We start from the raw sequence: 21,343 nt of genomic DNA, 5'->3' as shown, positions 1-21,343 counted from the left end.
TCTGATACTAACAGGCACTGGAATTACCTAGAGAGTAATTGCAAACATGTAGATTTATGGGCCCCGCCCCCAGAGTTCCTGATTCAGCAGATCTGGGAGGGGGGCTGAGAATCTGCCTTTCTAACAAGTCAAGTTCTCAGGTAATGCTGATACAGTCTGGGGGTCACACTTGGAAAATCGCTGCTAGGATGCATCCTAGCCCCCTAATTAATGTGCAACTGCAACCCAGATATAAGTGGGAGCTCCCAGCAGAACAGAGCTCATACAAGGAGTTAATTTCTGGGAAAATATTGACATTTCTCATGCATTTGCACAGGGGAACTAAGTTTTGTATCCATCAGGGAGATATAGGCAAAGAGTTTCCTAAGTGTCTATTTGGTTATTTTCTCCTCTGGAAAGCATCATTGCCTATTCTGTCACAGCACTGAAGACAATTCTTAAAATATATCCAGGAGTTCCCGTCGTGGCGCAGTGGTTAACGAATCCGACTAGGAACCATGAGGTTGCGGGTTCGGTCCCTGGCCTTGCTCAGTGGGTTGACGATCCGGCGTTGCCGTGAGCTGTGGTGTAGGTTGCAGATGCGGCTCAGATCCCACGTTGCTGTGGCTCTGGCATAGGCTGGTGGCTACAGCTCCGATTAGACCCCTAGCCTGGGAATCTCCATATGCCGCGGGAGCGGCCCAAGAAATAGCAGAAAAAAAAACCCCAAAAAATTTTTAAAAAAAATTTGCTTAACCTACTTTTGTGGCACAAACAGAATATTTGATTCCAGACTCATCAAAATTAAAGAGGTGTGTTAATTTGGTTTTAAAAGATAGAGCATCTCTCAAGTTCCCCATTCCTGTCCCAGGCAACTTACCCTTAGGTTCAGGCTTGTCTCTCCATAGTCTGTTGACTCATGTTAAGCAGTGGCTCTACCTTGTCCCTTTAAATAAAGTTGACCCTCCCATTCATCACTCCAGTCTTGGCTTATAAAAAAAAGACAAAAAATATATATATATCCAGTAACCTATTAGTGATTTATGTCTTCAACTTTCAATGAAATCAAGGTCATTAGTGTTGAAACCCACCACCTAGTGTAAAGTATTCTAAATAAATGATAGACAGGATAGCAATGATTCTTTTAAAATACATCCCATCAAGTAACTTCCCTGCTCAAAATCCCCCAGTGACTTGTCCCATGTCACTCAGGGACAAGCCATCCCACTGTGGCCTGCAAAGCTCTCTGTGGCTTGGGGCCCAAGCCCTCCTCTGTCCACCCTGCACCCTGGTTCAATCACTCTGGGCTACAAGCCCTAGCTTCTGTTTCTGGAAAAGCTGGAGGCCACACACCTCTGCCCCTGCCTTCCTCTTCATTGATACATTGCCTTAACCTCCCTTCATTCTCTTTCTGTTTGTTCTAGTTTATTTTTCTACATTTATACCATTTTTTGGTTTTTTAAATTGTAATAATAATATAAAAACCAGGAAGGAAGGAAAAGTGCTTTGTTTACTGCTAGATGCCCACGAAGTGCCTGGCATGTAACACCTTTCAGTAAGTAACTGTTGAATGAGTGAACTGCAAGGCCCAGCAGACCAAAGACACCCACAACCCTTCTTACACAAACACCAAAAGAGGCGCAATGGAACATGTCCAGGCCTGGACACAACCCCCAGTTGCCTCTGCATGCCCACTTTCCCCTTTCCCCCTCATCCCTGCACCCCCACCCATCATCACTACGTGGTTGCTGTTTGCAGGAGCGAAGGAGGCCACAACACCGGAGTGAAGCAAAGGGAAAGTCAGGGGCCTGGAGAAAAGTCCTCCCTCATATCAGGTGGCCCTGCCTTGGGTGAAGATACAAAGAATGGCCTGTGATCCCATGGCCAAGGTACAGTCAATATTTAGGGGACCTCCCTCCAGACCTTCACATGTGCAGAGATTCACAAGCTATTAATTGCTTTTCAACTTGTATTGTAGACTTGACCCAGGACAAAGAACTCTAGGGGTTAATCCAAAAGGCATAGAAAATACTAAGATAAAGGAACGGGGTGGTGTAAGAGAGGCTTACAGTTAATATTTTCCCTAGGCTTTCTGGAGATTGAGAATTTCTCTGCTCCAAGGTCTCCAACCATAATTGTTTTTTGATAAGTGTTGTGTTTAGATAAGTAATGTCAAAAGGGTCAAACATTTTTTTTTCATTCTCAACTTTTATCAGAATAGAGAAGAGCCACAATTTAGCACTCAATTATCACCGTCTTCCTGGAGACTTTTGAGAACTTAATGAGTTTGTCCTTTTATATGAGTAGAGAGTTCAAATTGAAAGAATCTTTCCAAGGAATCACATTAAAATTTATGCCAAGTGTCTTTTAACTTTTGGATCTTAAAAAAGAATTTTTTTTTTTTTCTGAATCCAAATGTATCTTCTTGCCTAATGCAATGATAAATTTCCACAGAAGCTGCCCTGGTTATAGTTCAATGAAATCAACCATCCGGAGAGGGCACAAGTAAGAGACTAAAGTGCCTTTCAATTAAAGTGATTAGGGGTTCAGGAAAAGCAACCTTTATGCATGTCAAAGTTCTATAGACTCTCAAATTTTTTAGGTTTTTTTCTTTTTTCTTTTCTTTTTTTTTTTTTTTTTTTTTTTAGGGCTGCAGTTGCAGCATATGGAAGTTCCCAGGCTAGGGATCAAATCAGAGCTACAGCTGCCAGCCACAGCCACAGCCACAACAATGCGAGATTCAAGATGCATCTGCAACCTATACCACACCTCACAGCCACGCCGGATCCTTAACCCACTGAGTGGGGCCAGGGATCAAACCTCATGGATACTAGTTGGGTTATTACCGCTGAGCACAACAGAAACTCCAGACTCTCAAATTTCGACTTCGGAAATTTAGAACACCATACTGAGTGGCATTGAAGGCTTTCCACTTACCAGAATATTCTTTCCTAAATTTTTCTCCTCCTTTCTCTTCAAACTCTGCATCGATTCCTACATATGTAGGATACATAGAAAGTTTGTACTAAAATTTATAAATGAATAGGTGAAAAAATATCTTTAACACGTCCATCAGAAATCCCATTACCTGTTGGTAACTTCTTTTTAATATTAACTTTGCATTTTTGCTATCTTACTGATTCATGTAAAAGCCGTGTAGTTTAATTATTTTTCCAACAGTGGACAGCAGCACAGGGTGGGAAGACCATGGGTTTCTGAATATAGATGTGAATGCCTTATTGGTGAGATGGGACTAGTAGTATGTATTTTGTGTTGAGAGAGACGATTCTCCCAGAGTCTCCTGCACTCACACACTGGCAGGCAGGATGTGCCAAGGATGAAACGCCCTGCCCGCGTTCCCCAGGCCGCTTCTCAGGGTGGTGCCTGTGGCAGTGGCCAACCTTTAGGGATGAGTCAGGTCACCCTCTGGAACAAAGAGCTGGACACCTCACTACCTGCTGTAAAGGGGGTGGATTCCCAGTGCTCGGGGTTTCCCAGCTATGACATAAACCCACCAGGCCTACGCATCCAGTATTCATCCACACCTACATCTACCACCCCTGCTGGATGAGGGGTTGTGGGGAGGGAATGGACACAAAATGCCGTTTGAAACCCACATACACTGTTGTTGGGAATGTAAATTGGAGTGGCCGCTGCAGAAAACAGTATGGTGGTTCCTCAAAAAACTAAAAATGGAGCTATCGTATGACCCAACAATTCTACTCCTTGGTAGATAATGTGAAGAAAACAAAAAATACTACTTCAAAAACATGCATGCACCCTAATGTTCATAGCAGCATTTTTTTTCTTTGGTCTTTTTATGGCTGCACCCGCAGCATATGTATGTTCCCAGGCTAGGAGTTGAATTGGAGCAGCTCCTGCTGGCCCTATGCCACAGCCACAACAACACCAGATCCGAGCCGCGTCTGTGACCTACACGACGGCTCACGGCAACACCAGATCCTTAACCCACTGAGTGAGGCCAGGGATCCAACTCGCATCCTCATGGACAGTAGTTGGATTCATTACCACTGAGCCATGACAGGAGCTCCAGATAGCAGCATTATTTGCAAGAGCCAAGATTTGGAAACAACTGCAGTATTCATCAAGAGATAAATGGATAAAGAAGATGGGAGATATATATATGATATATGAATATATATGAATATATACACATTCAGCCCTAAAAACAACCAAGAACCCTTGACTGAGAATTGAAAGTGTTCCCAGAAAAATCATCTTCTCTTTTCATTTATTCATTTCTTCCACACATTTTCTCAGAGCAACTACCCAGTCTTCACCATGAAAAAGCCCTCTTTCAATTTATTGAAGGAGTCCAAAGGGCTTAGAAATGGGGAGCAGCACAAAATGGGAAGCAAACCAGGTCAAGAGCTGAGCACAGCAACAGGAGCCCGGTGGCAAAGAGGACGGTTCCAAGGTGGACCAACCAGGAGCCAGTACAACCTCCCTCCTCAGTTTCCAAATTTAACAGACTCAGGTGAAGAGACCAAGAAAGAAAACCAGAATATTCCTGGACTGCAGGAACCTGACCAATCACTGCCAGCCACAGACCTGCTGCACCCTCCCCCTCACCCTGTCTGGGTGTGGTGGGTGCGCTCCTAATTAAGGCTTCCATCCTTCCCCTCCCATCCCCCATCCCCTCCCCTTCTCTTCCCCCTCCTCACCCCTTTCCTCTCTCATTCTAGAGTGTGCTGAGGGTTCCTGCTAATAAGTTTGAGAATGTGGGGGTCCTGTCATGTCAGAGTGACAACCAGAAGAGGCATCACGGAGAAGTTTCACATCAATTAGGGCCTGTGCTGAGTATCCCTAAAGAACAAAGTGGGCAGTTCTGAAGACTCTTTCCCAGGGAAAACAATGGCTTGTGCCCTTCTTGCCTCAAGACTTCCTGATTAGGGGAGTTCCCTGGTGGTCTAGTGGTGAGGATTGGGCACTTTCGCTGCTGCAGCCCGGATTGACCCAGGTACCATCCCTGGTCTGGGAACTGAGATCCCACATCAAGCTGCTGCACGCTGCAGCACCCACCCCCACCTCCCTAAAAAGAATGCCTGATTAAGCAACTGAATCTAGGTTCCCCCACCCCACCCCCGGGAAACTGAGTGGACTTGTTTTGCTTCCTTCAGCTGGAGTCAGGCTTTAGAAAGCGTGTGCCAAAGAGAGGCGAAAGTACAGACCCAATAAAAATTTTTCCAACAGGCTTATTTACTAAATTAAACATACATACTACCCCCGGAAGAAGTACCAGCATAGAAAATTACTTTAAGTCACAGAACCTGAAAGAGAAATTTAGCATCTCCCAGTTTTCTGTGCAATGCATGCGCAGGATCAGCCAGCATGGAAATGCATACCAACCCCTACAGGGCTGGCCATGGGGCTACCTGTTCTTGTCATGGATTCAGACAGGATATTGCAAGAAAAATCCCCTGGAGAGTGTGTCCCATTCAAACTTCATCCGTGTGTAGCTCAGAAGCCACCCAGTTATCCTGTCACTCAACATAAGCATTCACATGCACGGGAACTAAGAGAGACCATCCTACTTTGAAAGTCGAAGATTCCCAAACAAAAAAAATTTTTTTAATTAAAAAAAAAATTTCCCGGAGTTCCTGTTGTGGCTCGGTAGTAACAAACCCAGCCAATATCCATCAGGATGAGGGGGGTTCAGTCCCTGGCCTCCCTCAGTGGGTTAAGGATCTGGTGTTGCTGTGGCTGTGGCATAGGCCAGAAGCTGTAGCTCTGATTTAACCCCTAGCCTGGGAACTTCCATATGCCACACCTGTGGCCCTAAAAGGAAAAAAAAAAAAAAAACCCAACCATATAGGAAGGGTACATTTGGGGAGCCGCAGGAATATCATTCAATGTGTGGGATGAGGCCAAATTATACAGTTGTTATTTTAAAGGGCTTTGAAATGCTACACAGGATGAACTGCCAGCATCCTGCAGAATTATAAATAGAGCTTCATGTTTCTGAGAAAATATCATATCTTCACTTCAAAGAGTGTTTGGTTCTTTGTATTATCAGTGGCTATCAGTACAGCATGATATTTAAGGGTATGGACCCTGCAGCCAGACTACCTACATTTGATTCCTGACTGCTGCTTACCAGACGTGGGGCCCTGAGCAAAGGCCTCAATTTTCTCATCTCGCAAATACTGTATCTGGCATATTGTAGGTGTTCAATAAACTGGCTGTTACCACGATTGTTTCTAAGAATTTGAAATTCTCAGCATATTCACTAAGATCGAAGTAATACTAAAGACAATTCATTGGAACTTGGTAAACACTATAAATGCACGGTAAATTCTTCACTTAAAGCTCTACTGATATTCAGTGCCTGCACAATCAAGTAAGTCCTCACCCTTTCAGCTGAGACAATGCATTTTGATGATATTGGATCATGGCATCAGAAGAGATGAAATTTGCAGAGAGACTTCAAAATTCCTATTGCTAATAAAATGGGATAAGTGAATAAAAAACGAAAATATAAAAGCTGTTTAGACTTCCACATCAACTCTACTTTATCCTCCAAAAAGGAGTCTTTCAGGGTTAATCAGTAAAAATTAAATTTATTAAGGGAGATAGTTCAAGAAGTTAAGCTAATTAACAAGTGTTAGAGCCATATGATTAGACGGTTACCTTAACACTGACTATATTGTCCAGATAATAAGGCAGAAACTTTCTTTTTATTTATTCCATTGGCCCAGCGAATTTATAGTGATTCCCTGTAGCCTTCTTGCACATAGATTTTATTGACCTAAGAGATCTATATTCCAATTTTCTATATAAAAATCAAACAAGCAGGGATTTCAAAAGTAACATAAAAATTGATACCCATCTAATAGGAGTTGCAGATAGGAGGAAGACTGAATTAGAAAGAAGAGTAACACAAAGAAATAAGTAGAATAAATTTTTCAAGAATATATGGGTTTTCACTATAATAACAGTATGACTCTGTCAATAGAAATCACAGATATTTTCATATCTTGGGATATTATGTATGCTCATCGTAACTCATCATAACTTTGAGATTATGGTAATTATTAGACTTGGTGCTAGATCTTGTTATGTATGTAAATAAAGAATCAACATAATGGAAGATAACATGAGAAAAAATTGAATATATATATGTGTGTGTGTGTGTGTATGTATTACTGGGTCACTCTGCTCTAGAGCAGAAACTGACACAACACTGTAAATCAACTACACTTTAATTTAAAAAATGTTTTCAAATACCACACACATTAGGCTGTCAAAATTGTTTTAAAAGAATATATGGGTTTTCAAATTGAAAAAGCACACAAAATGTTAAAAAGGACAATTTTTTTTAATGTTTTCATTGGACCAAGAACATTGTGGTGATAGTTCAGAAAACCAAAGATAAAAGGAAAATCCTAAAACTGCCAAAGAAAATAAATAAATAAGACAAATAAATCTATATCAATTGGATGGTAACGCATTTCTCACTGTCATACTAAGGGCAGAAAAACAATGGAACAGCATCTCGAAATTATTTTCAACTCATAATTATCACCTAACCCTTTAAGAATGGGGAGAAAATAAATATTTTCTAATATTCAAGAATTCGTAAGTTTGTAACCAGTGAATTTTCTCTGAAAGAAATGCCTAGACAACATGGCTAGAGGAAAACAAAAGTAAGAAAAAAATTAACCTAAAACATGATGCAGGACAATAGCAGTCTAGAATTAGGTCACAATATGAGACTGTGAGAAAAGGAAAGAAGGAAAAGAAGAAAAGGCACACTAAGTTTCTCTTGCTTTTGAGAGAAGGAAGCAGATATTGAACAGGAAAAATGTAGAGTTTAATACATGTATATGTATGACTGAATCACTTTGTTGTACAGTAGAAATTATCATGACCTTGTAAATCAACCACATGTCAATAAAACTTAAAGAAAATCAATAAAACGTGATTACAACAGTGATATGTACAAAGGAAACAGCCAATAAATATGAGCTATTTATCAAAATAATAATACATGTCCATTGATGGTTTTTAATGCTATTTTTAAAAAGTAGAAAGGAAGATGTTATATAACTGTAATAAACCCTCTTAAGCAATACACTAAAAGAAGCTTCAAAAGGAAGTTCCCACTGTGGCTCAGTAGTAACAAACCCAACTAGCATCCATGAGGACACGGGTTTGATCCCCAGCCTCGATCAGTGGGTTAAGTATCTGGTGTTGCCATGAACTGTGATGTAGGTCGAAGACTAGGCGTGGATCCAGTGTTGCTGTGGCTGTGGTGTAGACCAGCAGCTGCAGCTCTGATTCGACCCCTAGCCTGGGAACTTCTATATGCTGCAGATGCGGTCCTAAAAAGAAAAATAAAAAATAAAAGAGGAAGAAGAAGCAGCTTAAAAAACAGACTGACAAATTTGTCTGTACGAAAATGTAAACCTCAAGTAAGCCAAAGAAACTATGAACAGTGTTAAAATAGCAAGGAACAGACAAGCTTTGTAAATATTTGCAAATCATATGTCCAACAAAAGATTTGTGTCCAGAATACATAAAGAACTCTCAGAAATCAAAAGAAACCAAACAAACCAAGTTTTTAGTGAGCAAATTATTTAATAGACACTTGACCAAAGAGGATAAGCAGAAGGCAAATAGACACATATACAGTCATTCTATATCATTAGATATTCAGAAAATGCAAAATTAAAATCACAAGATACCATGACATACATATTAGAGTAGATAAAACAAAAACACAATGCCAAATGCTGAGCAGATGCAGAGTAAATGGAACATTCATACACTGATGGTGGAAAGGAAAACTGTAAAGCCACTTTGGAAAACAGTTTGATGGTTCCTTACAATGTTAAACAGACATTTACCATATGACTCAGCAATCTCATGCCTAAGTATTTGCCCAGAAGAAATGAAAACTTAGCTCACCCTAAAACCTGTACATCAATGTTTATAGCAGCTCTACTCCTAATAGCCAAAAACTGGACACAACACAAATGTCCAACAATAATGGAATGGATGAGTTAATGGCGATATACAGAGGAAGACCAGGCTATAATGAGCAAGAATGATCTGCAATTATACACAGTGACATGGAAGAATCTGTCAACACCCACATTGAGCAAAAGAAGCCAGACACGCTAAGGTACATCTTGTACTTATGTAAAGTACAAAAGGAACAGCACTTGAAGAGGGTGCTGACTGGGAGAGTGCACAAGCCAGACACTGGGTAATAGTTTGTTTCTTTCTTTTCCTTTTCTTTTTATTCTTTTTACGGCTGCACCTGTGGCATATGGAAGTTCCCAGGCCACAGTCAAATAGGAGCTGCAGCTCCAGGCCTATGCCACAGCCACAGCAATGCCAGATCCGAGCTGCATCTGCGGCTAGTGGCAATGCCGGATTTTTAACCCACTGAGCAAGGCCAGGGATCAAACCAGAATCCTCATGGACACTATGTCAAGTTCTTAACCCACTGAGCCACAAAAGGAACTCCAAGTTTGTTTCTTAATCAGGGTGATGGTTATAGGGATACAAAAATTTATCAAGTTGTATACGTATGATATATGCTCTTTCCTATAATAAATTACACTTGAAAATTTTGTAAAGAAGAAAATACAGGGAATTCCCTAGTGGTCTAGTGGTTAAGGATTTGGCATTGTCACTGCTGTGGCTCAAGTGACTGCTTTGGTGTGGGTTTGATCCCTGGCCTCGGAACTTCTTTATGCCACAGGCACAGCCAAAAGAAAATAAAAAAATAAAATACATAATGTAGTCCCCCAAATACCCATCAAACATGTAAAAGAATAGATCTCCTGCTATTTAGGGGAGCATAAACTAAAGCAATGATGACATACCATTTTCATCCATCAGCTTGGCAAAATTACAAAGGTAAAAATATAAATATGGAAATGGATACTTTCATGTACATATTGACGATTGCTGCACCAATGGGCACAGCCTTTTGAAGCATCATCTGGCACTTTATCTATTCATGTGTTTGAATGTGCATGCCATTTGACCAAGCATTCCCATTTCTACAGATATTTGTTCTTCCTGCATAAAGAGGCATGTATAAGGTTATCTATTACACCATCATTTGTAAAACCAGAAAACTGGAAACAATGCATGTTCCCATCCAAGCAAAACAAATTCTGGAACATCTCTATTATGAAATTCTGCACATCTGCCAAAAAAAAATGAGCTGTATACCAACATAAGACAGTCTTCAGTATTTTTAAAGGTATATCATGGAACAGTATAAAATGTATCATTTATTTTTAAAAGATATTTAGATATGTAGGTAGAGATATATATAGAAATGTTTTTTAAATGTATACAAAAAGAAGAGCAGAAAAATACTCTAGACTGCTATCGGGGATTTCCCCTTGAGAAGGGAGTGAGAATGGATGGAGGATAAAATTGAAAGGGATTCTTATATGTTGCATAATCTAGGCTTCTGAAGTTTCTGTACAGAAACTTTTAAAATTATAGTGTATTCATGTATCATTTGTGCAATTTTTTAAATGTCAAAAAAATATGTAGATTTTTTTACACTTTAGAAAACATATAAAGTTAGAAATAAGACTAGATGCTAACCACAGTTAAGCTAAACTTAGTGGCAGCTGATGGATACCACGAATGGGGTCATTATAATCGTGAGTATCAACAAGAATACTCCCACACAAAACATGCACAAAATCATAAATCCAACAACTGGCTGGCTACAACAGACACAACTAAAATAAGTTTTTTAACTGCCAGACAAAACTGAGGGGAAGAGCAGGTACAGAAATTGGCAAGTTGTAACAAAGGCAGTCTGTGGACTAAGGGCGTGTTTGCAAAGGCAAGGAAACAAGTCTGGTGATGTGCTTGGAATCGGAGCAAGTATCTGAGCCCCAATGGGCCTACTTCTCCCCATTATGCTGTCTGTGTGGCCGCTGTAGGCATTTGATTTGGAGGACACTCAACCCCGTGAGAATATGATAAGATCAGAGTTACAAAAGCATGATGGTAACATTCATGAAAACACTAATCAAATCATCATAAGAAGTACTTGTTAACACCAGTATCATGGTAAAAAGCACTGAGAGATGAGCTAGTCATTCAGTGAAAGGAGTAACTACAGATTAAAGAATAAAAATTGAACACTACTGAACGTTTATGGCCCAAACAACTGAACAGAACACATACAATATAAATAACTGAGGTTCAAGAAAAAGTAAGAAATAAGTTGACACTGAAACCTAATTAGTCAATGCTTAAAAACCACAAAAGGGGAGTTCCCATTGTAGCACAGTGGTTAATGAATCTGACTAGGAACTATGAGGTTGCGGGTTCGATCCCTGGCCTTGCTCAGTGGGTTAAGGATCCATCGTTGTCGTGAGCTGTGGTGTAGGTTGCAGACGTGGTTCGGATCCCACATTGCTGTGGCTCTGGGGTAGGCCAGCAGCTACAGCTCTGATTAGACCCCTAGCCTGGGAACCTCCATATGCCGCTGGTGAGGCCATAGAAAAGGCAAAAAGACAAAAAAAAAAAACAAAAAAAACACAAAAGGTATCATTTATTGAGATTTTTTAAGTGCCTGAAACTGTGCTTGGCACCTTACATACATCATCTCAGTCCTCACAGCCCCATGAGGTAGGTTCTCCCTATATAATAGATGAGGAAACTGGGACTCAAAGAGGTTAAGTATCTTTGCCAAGAAAACCTGGCTACTAAGAGGTGAAGTGGTGACTCAAAAGCTCCAGAGCCTGTGCTTTTATGGGCTACCTTATGCTGCCCCTCAAGGTGAAATAATCAGAATGTGAATACTCAATAAATAGCAAATTAATAAAAGAAACTGCATCAAACAAAGGAAGATGCAAAATACAGAAGGAAAGAATACACTATTTTGAAAGAGCATAAGGATCTCATTAAAATTCATATTATATGTGAAAGAAGGCAAAGAAGCTAGAAGAGCAAATAGTCTACAATATTAAAAACAAAATTATAAATTAAAAGTGCAAGCAAAATTCATATCAGCTTTATTCATAATAGCCCAAAACTGGAAACAACCCAATGTTCATGACCTGGTGACTGGATATACAAACTGTGGTACATCTACATAACGGATACTACTTGACAATAAAAATGAGCATTCTGTTCACATATGTAACACACAGATGACTCTAAAAAATATTACTCTGAGCAAAAGAAGCCAGACACAAATTTTTAATACTGTATGATTGAGTCTATATGACATTCTCTAAGAGGCAAAGCTGCAGGAACAGAAAACAGATCAGTGGTTGCCAGGAACCAGGGGTGGGATATGGAATTTGGCTACAAAGGAGCATTGAAAACTTCTTAAAGTGATAAAAATGTTCTATATCATGATTATGGTGGTTGTCACACCATTGTATACATTTGTCAAAGTTTATTAAACTCAGTAGTTAAAGGGGGTAAATTTTTTTGTGTATAAATCACATCTCAACAAACCAGGGTTTTTAAATGCATGCAGAATTTAAAAGCTCCACATTGGGGTTCCCATTGTGGCTCAGTGGATTAAGAACACACACAGTCTCCGTAAGAATGCAGGTTCAATCCCTGGCATTGCTCAGTGGGTTAAGGATCTGGTGTTGCTGTGTCTGTGACGTAAGCCAAGAGCTACAGCTCCAATTCAACCCCTAGCCTAGGAATTTCACAGATGCAGCCCTAAAAAGAAAAAAAAAATAATAAAAGTTCCACATCATATAAAAATTGTAAGTGCTTTAATACGTCCTACATGAAGAAAAAATTCTTTACGTAACAGAATACTTTGAAAGGATATCTCCATTTTAAAATTGTGGAGTGTTCCCAAAGCGTGCTTAGAAGAATACTTATTTTTCTAGATTAATAAGAAAGAAAAAAAACAAAAGCAAATCCCAATTCTTCACCAAAATTACTAATCTTTAATTAGAAAATTTGTTAAAAATAGAAAAATGTGGGGTAAAAAAATATTGGCAATGAATAGAAATGACTTTTAAAGTAGGGTGACAGTCTCAGCTATGTATTAATAAGTATCATTATTAATGCCCTATAGGTAGCTGCTAAGTGTGAAAGAATAAATTAGACATTGCAAGGAGTTCCTATTAAGGCACAGAGGGTTAATGATCCAACTTGTCTCTATGGAGGTGCCGGTTTGAACCCAGCCCAGCTCCAGCATTGCTGCAGCTGTGGCTTGGGTTGCTGCTCTGGCTCAGATTCAATCCCTGGCCCAGGGAACTTCCAAATGCCATGGGGGTGGCCAAAAAAGAATTTAAAAATAAATAAATAAAAAATAAATTAGACATCACAAAATAAGGAACATAAATAGGCCAAGAGACAAATCACAGCAACAGAAGCAATTACAAAAAGTTACGTCCCCAAAAACAAATGGTACTAATGTAGTCCCTGGATTATCATCTTAAATTTCAAAAAAAATAATTTACTCCTTTGTTGATACAAAAATTATTCCAAAATATAGAAAACAGCACATAACTCATTTTGTTTTTATGAAGTAAATGTGGTTTGTTGTTGTTGTTTTTAGAGCCTCACCTGCAGCATCAGAAGTTCCCAGGCTAGGGGTAGAAGTGGAGCTGTAACTGCCAACCTACACCATAGCCACAGCAACACCAGATCTGAGCTGCATCTGCAACCTATACCACAGCTCACAGCAATACCGGATCCTTAACCCACTGAGCGAGGCCAGGGATCAAACCTGCATTCCTAGTCGGGTTCATTACCACTGAGCCACAGTGGGAACTCTCAAGTAAATGTGGTTTCGATCATAAAACCTAAAGGCACCATGGGGAAAAAAGTTAAATGATTAGCTCAACCTTTTGAACTTAAATACAAAAATCCAAAATAAAACCCAGGACACAAGATGTGAGTTTAGAGGTCCAACTCTACCGTGGGGACTGGCTCCAGCCAGGGGGGGCACAGCCAGCAAGACATTACAACAAAGACATCACAGGTTTCCCCCAAACCCAGACGTTTGGTTTAAACACCAGACAGTGTACAAGGCTTAGGGGTACGAGTCCACATAGCAAAGTGGCAGGGCTTCCCTGCAGCTGGAGCTGCATCCTCTCAGGAGATTTCTCTATCTTTCTAGAGATATCTAGCAAGGCCAGGGATCGAACCTGCAACTTCATGGTTCCTAGTGGGATTCCCTAACTACTGAGCCACGACAGGAACTCCCCCCAAAAAACATTTTATTACTGTAATTGCTATTTTACTTATAATTTTTTTTCTGAAAGAACAAGCAAACAACACAGACAAGAAAGTTCACAAAGGGTAATAACAAAATAGTATATATATACTATATATTTTGGCTGCACCTGTGGCATGCAGAAATTCCTGGGCCAGGGATCGAACTTGCACCACAGCAGTGACAATCCTTAACACGCTGAGCCACTAGGGAATTTCACAAAATAGTACTCTTGATAGATATTCAATGTATTTGTATTTAATGCATTTCCTTAAAAATATAGAGATGCCATGGGAGCAGCCCTAGAAAAGGCAAAAAGACAAAAAAATAATAATTAATTAATTTAATTTAATATTTTTTGAAGAAACATTTTTGCTGTATTGTCTTTTCACCATTTAACATGGCATATTTTTAGTTTTATTTCACTTTATTTAGTACCACTATGCTAACTCTTTCCCTTCCTGCCAATTGTATTTTTTTTTTTCTTTTTACAGCTGCACCTACGGCATTTGGAAGTTCCCAGGCTGGGGTGGAATCAGAGCTGCAGCTGTCAGCCTACACCACAGCCACAGCAACATCAGATCCAAGCCTCATCTGCAATCTACACAGCACCTTGCGGCAACGCCAGATCCTTAACCTACTGAGCAAGGCCAGGATCAAACCTGCATCCCCAGGATACTAGTCAGGTTCTTAATCACCAAGCCACAGTGGTAATGCCCCACATTTATTTTTACTTTTATTGCATTGTCCAGAGCTCCTAAATAATGATATGTAAATGGGCTTTCTTGTTCTTGGTTTTAATGAGAAATGCTTTACCATTAAAAGTAAGAAGTAAAGGATATCTGTATATGTATGACTGAATCACTTTGCTGTACAGCAGAAATTATCACAAACTTGTAAATCAAACATAAATTTCTTGAAATTTATATTTAAATATATTAAATTTATACTTCAATAAAACTTTTAAAAAGTAAGACGTATATTGCTTTAAAGAATATAAATGAGGACTTCCTGTCATGGCTCAGTGGTTAACAAATCTGACTAGAAACCATGAGGTTGTAGGTTCAACTCCTGGCCTCGCTCAGTGGGTTAAGGATCTGGCATTGCCGTGAGCTGTGGTGTAGATCGAAGAGGCAGCTCGGGCCCCACGTTGCTGTGGCTGTGGTGCAGGCTGTGGCTACAGCTTCAATTAGACCCCTAGCTTGGGAACCTCCATATGCCTCAGGTGAGGCCCTAGAAAAGACAAAAAAAAAAAAAGAATAAAAATGAGAAGACAGATATTTGTTAAGAAAAATAACACAAGTATTGGAAATAAAGCATAAAGATGAATGCATGTCTTTTCAAAGCCACACCAAAGCCTTACTTAACAGCTCCTGCCCTACCCCAGGGGTGATTTTATTCTCCAGCAGAATGTACTGTTATTAGGTTTATTATTTACCACCAATACAGGCCAAGACCCTGTGAAGTTATATATTAACTTGTAGACTTAGACTTTTTTCTAGCGCAGAAGTAAATGATTTTTGTCTAGTACAAAAGATAATCCCAAAGGCCATAGTCTTATTACCCTGGATGCCTTTAACCGAGTTTGTCTGTAACCTAGCCAAGCTGCTTCAGTATGCCTTTTCCAACCGACATGCTCTGGAAACCAGCCCAGTCATCCTACTAGTTTCCTGAGTTAGAGAAATCATTGACATATACTCACTATACATTTGGATAAAAGTCATGTTTTTAACTTTTTAGAAATTGTACTGCTTAGGAGTTCCCTGGTGGCCTAGTGGTTAAGGATCCAGCATTATGGAATGGGTTCACTCACTGGCTGGGAACTTCCACATGCCACAGGCACGCCCCTATTCCAAAAATGATTTGTATTCAAGATTGGTTCTCAACTTTCCTATTTTTTCATTCTTTTATACAGACAAAGTCCTTTTGGTGGGTATAGCCCAAAAAAAAAAAAACTATACAGTTTACACATTCAATAAGTGATGACACAAATCACCACCCAGTTATAATTGTGGTAAGGGCTATGAAAGAAATGGGGTGACCGATCCTGAACTGAGGGTTTGTTTGTTTGTTTGCTTTTTAGGGCTGCACTCAAGGCATATGGAGGGTCCCAGGCCAGGGGTCGAATTGGAGCTATAGCTGCTGGCCTACACCACAGCCATAGCAATGCAGGATCCAAGCCACATCTGTGACCTACACCACAGCTCATGGCAATGCCAGATCCTTAACCCACTGAGCAAGGCCAGGGATCGAACCTGCATCATACATTAATGCTAGTCGGATTTGTTAACCACTGAGCCACGACGGGAACTCCTGAACTGAGGGGTTTTGAAGGAAATGGTGCTGAAACAGAGCTGGAGGCTGACTGCACTTGCAGGAGACACAGAAGCAGGAAGAGCCATCCACGAGATAGGGTAATTTTCTGACAACATCTAAAGATTCCCAAAGGCACAGAGGAAAGTAACCAAAAATTACTCTCTACAGTCGCTGAAACGGAGTTCTCTTGTGTTTATACACCCAAGCAATTTGCAAAATAAAAATGATAATAATGGTAATTATATCTACTGTTGACTCAGAGTGTATTATTTGGTTTCAGGTCTGGTACAAAGCACTTGAAATGCATGCTCTTCAATCCCCATGAAAATCCATCAAGGTGGTTATCATTATTACCTCCACTTTACAGATGGGAAAACTGAGGCTCAGAGAGGTGAAGTTATATACCCCAGGGTACACACAAAGCCTGCCTGACTTCAGACCTAAACTCCTTTGCTTTCCAGCCTCTTCCAAAGATATTTGTTTAAGCTTGCGCTACTTTATAATGGGAAAGGAGTACATTGTTTTCATTTCTTAACATAGGCCTTGTAGATTAAAACACCATGGCAAGAAAGGAGCAGGAGGAGGGTTATATATGTGAAGGGCAGAGGGAGCTGTGCTTCAATGTTTATTCTTGCTGGCCCTGCTCATATCCTCAAGCTTCTTGCTGCAACCATTTAAAAGCAAAAAGCAGGGTTTGCTCAGAGTGGCTTCTCAACAAAAAGAGTGTCTTGTTGAAAACCTGTTTACTCCGTGCCTCTGCTTTTAACTACTCTCCAACACAGCGTTGCTTTTCCCTCATGTGCAAGACCTGAGCACTTGTCCAAAAGCTTTTAGCCCAAATGAGTAGGCAAAAAGCCTTCTCCACCACTTACCTTGCAACTGGCTCTGATTTTCTCTTAAGTGTTTGTCTGACTATGAGTCAAGGATTGAGAGTCCATTGTGAGCAGAAAGTCCATTTGCCTTGATTGTGTGGAAGCTTCCCAGAGTTCACTGCCTGGTTTCTGTTCCCTTTCTTTCTCCATCGGCACTTCCTGCTTTAAGCTGAGATGTATATACAGATGTAATTAACCAGTCACCTTCCTTAATCTCACATTCAAGGAGAGTATGTGTGTCTTTTCCGTTTACAGAAATATTTCCCAAGTGATCCGAAGGTATATTGAATTCTAGCCTGGGTCCCTGTGGCTTGGAGTCTAATATCAGCCACAGGCCTTCATAACTTTTTTAAAACTTTGAACAGCCTAAGGAGTTCTAGTTGTGGCTTGGTGGGTTAGCACAAGTTATGGTGTAGGTCGTAGATGTGGCTTGGGTCTAGCACAGCTGTGGCTGTGGCATAGCCCTGCCGCTACAACTCCAATTCAACCCCTGGACTAGGAACTTCCATATGCTACAGGTGTGGCCCTAAAAAGAAAAAAACAAAAAAAAAACCACCTTGAGCAGCCTACACCAAAAATCATAGAACTTCAAAAGAGAACTAAAGGCCCCTTAGTCCAACTTCCACATTTTATACAGTGGAAAAGAAAGACAGTGCAGTTCCCATACTAAGACCTCATCCGAGTCTTTGTATCATGTATTTTGTCTTCCCAATTGTACACTCTTTGAAAACAAAGATCCCTGACAAACGTTTTTGATTCATCATTTGCAACACATATCTATGTATATAGTAGATATTTAGAAGGGATGGGGCATGGGTGTTTTATAAGAGCTTCTACTCAGGAATCCCTGCCCTAAACTGAATGAGAATAGAAACAACCCATAGGAATGCACAAGGTTTTAAATTAGACAGAAACCTAGAGAAATTTCATCTCAACTCAATGAGTCCCTTGGGGGAGCTTTAGGCTTTATTTTCTGTGCTTTTATTATGTATGTAGTACATGGACACACGTGTAAAAGAGTCAAGCAACACAGTGTCTTTCTAAATAAAATATCTGATCTGCTGCTTAACTGCATGTGACCTTGGACACACCCCTTTTAACTCCTCTCAGTCTCCCCATCTATAAAATTTAAAAAAAAAATTCAGTCCACATGGCTGTTGTTATAATTAAATGAAAGTTTATGTTTATACTCTCTATATTAAACTATAGCGCATACTGTGAATGATTCATAACACTTGAATAGGAATTTTCATTTTGATCCTAATAATGATCAAGGACAGTAAAATTGCCTAGTGCTCTCTCCAAGGTCACATTTCTCCTAGGAAATGGCAGATGTGAAATTCAGACCAAGCCACTCTGAATCTAGACCTTTCTCTTGCCCTGTGGTAATGCTTCCAAGGTAATATATACTACTTTGTACTAATGATGAAAAATAAATGACATTCAATCAACAAAATTTTTAAAAATATTGAGTACCTCATAGGTGCCAGGCACTGTTCTACACATTGAGGCTAAAGCCAGGAACAAAACAGACAAGAATCTCTGTTGTCATTCTTGATGGTGAAGATAATAAAAGAATAAATGGGTAAAATACACAGCATGTCAAAGGAAGGGGAGTGCTATGAAGAAAATCAGCCAGGGAAAGGAGAAGGGGTGTGCCCAGGATTAGAGGACAGGGTACACTTTAAATATGATCACATGGATTGGCCTCACTGAAAAAGAGACACTTGAGGAGATCCCACCGTGGCACAACAGGATCTGAGGCTTCTCTGCAGCGGTGGGATGCAGGTTCAATTCCTGGCCCAACACAGTGAGTTAAGGATCTGACACTGTCGCAGCTGAGAAATAGCTCACAACTGTGGCTCGGATCTGATTCCTGGCCTGGGAACTCCATATGCCATGGGGCAGCCAAAAAAGAAAAAGAAGGAAAAGAACAGAAAAGGTGATGGTTGAATGAAGATTTGGGGAGGTGAAAAGAAGCCAGATGAACATCCTGCAGGAGAGCAGTCCAGAAAAAGGGAATGAGAAGTGGAAAGACCCTCAGTGAGAGCATGCTGGATGGTCCAAAGAATAACGAGGCAGCCAGTGAGGTGGATGCAGAGGGAGCCAGGATAGAGTACTGTGGGATGAGGGCAGAGAAGTGATTCAGGAGAACACTGGTGGCCAGACTGTGAAGAGCAGGCAGGACTTCAAAAGGATGAGAGCCGCTGGAGGGTTCAGTGCAGAGTGTCATGCTTTGACATATGTTTCAAAGGCTTGCTCTGGCTGCTCTCCAAAGATTGGACTATAGGGAGGAAAAGGTAGAAGCAGGGAAATGTGTTAGAAGACTCTTGAAAGAGAGAGAGGATGGGCCAGGATAATAGCAGTGCAAAGAGTGGGAAACTGACCAGATCTATCCAGGATAGATCCTATTTTATCATGAAAACTTTCAAACACGGTAAAGTGGGGCGGTGGGGAAAAATACAGAAAACTCCCATAAATCCATCTCTCAGATTCAGGAATTTTCAAGATTTGGCCACATTTGCCTAACCAGGTTTTTTGGGGGGTTTTTTTTTGTTTATTTGTTTGTTTTTGTTTTTTGCTGATGTGTTTTAAAGTAAGTTGTGGAGTTCCCGTTGTGGTTCAGTGGTTTAAGAATCCGACTAGTATCCACGAGGATGCACGTTCGATTCCTGGCCTCACTCAGTGGGTTAAGGACCAGCATTGCCTCAAGCTGTAGTACGGGTCACAGATGCTGCACGGTACAGGCACAGGCCTGCAGCTACAGCTCTGATTAGACCCCTAGCCCAGGAACTTCCATGTGCCATAGGTGAGCCCCCCCTCAAAAAAAAACCTCTTTTGGTGCAGCCCTAAAAAACAAAACAAAACAAAACAAAACAAAAAAACCCTCTTCTATTGATACTCTATACTACATTTCTTTGAATGTAGACTTGGGAAACTTCATGGAAACTACTTTGCTTTTCCTGAGGTCAGAATGGAAGTAGGGGTAAAACTGTCACCAAAATTATTTTGGCTCTAAGGATAATACAGAAAATATTCTGGAATTTACAGAAGTGCCACTGTGGCTTCAAAATCATGTGCCATCAGCCCCATACCCCTAGAGCAAGCCCACCCTACAGGAAGCTGAGCACAAACAAGGAAGAAAAAATGTCTCTGGCATAAAAGCAAACTCCAGATGTGCACAGCAGGTTGAGAAATTGTAAGAAGTTCAAATATTTTGGAGTCAGTATCTTTAGAAAAACACTTAGATGGAAGGCCTTGACTGTGGCTTCTCCTAACAGAGTTAAGCTGAGCCAAATGGAAACCAAAGTATCTGACAATGGGTCTATGTCTGCATTTCTTCCTTTCTTCCCCAACTTCTGCTTATCCAGAAATGAGCAGCTATAAAATGAATCATAAAAGTAAAATAAAATAAAGGTTAGTTTTTCATAGTCCTCAGGATGGAACACAGAAATGTGTGGGCTAGTTTTGGCCTGAGTATAATTGAGAGATGGGTTTACTTATCCCTAAGTCTTTTATTTGTCCGCCCATCTAATTTTGCCTTATTAATAGATGTTGTCTTAGCTTGGGTTATTCCAGAGGCAGAATCCAAACCAAGAATTCAGATGCAAATTATTTACTAAGGAAATTCTCCCAGGAGAAACCTGTAAAAGAGTGGGGAAAACAAGCTACCTACAATCTCAAAAAACTGGGAAGATAAAACTTGGAGTTCACAACTGTTGAGTAAACATTCCCAAATTTAATTAGGACCTCTAAAAGATTACATCCTGAAAGTAAAATTGAATTTTAATAGGCCTTTAAAAACACAGAAATCCAACCTCAAATCAACTAATGACCAAAAGCAAAGGACCCCTATCTTAACTACCTGACAAAAACTGGAAATGGCAAAGATAACATCACTCAAGCAGCTATAATTTTTCATATATAATGTCTGACAATTAATCAAAAGTTTTTATGTATGCCAACAGAA

Source organism: Phacochoerus africanus, chromosome 1 (assembly GCF_016906955.1).
Source record: "Phacochoerus africanus isolate WHEZ1 chromosome 1, ROS_Pafr_v1, whole genome shotgun sequence".
In the NCBI taxonomy this organism is placed as follows: domain Eukaryota; kingdom Metazoa; phylum Chordata; class Mammalia; order Artiodactyla; family Suidae; genus Phacochoerus; species Phacochoerus africanus.
The sequence above is the reverse complement of the archived record's forward strand: the minus strand, read 5'-3'. Positions refer to the sequence as shown.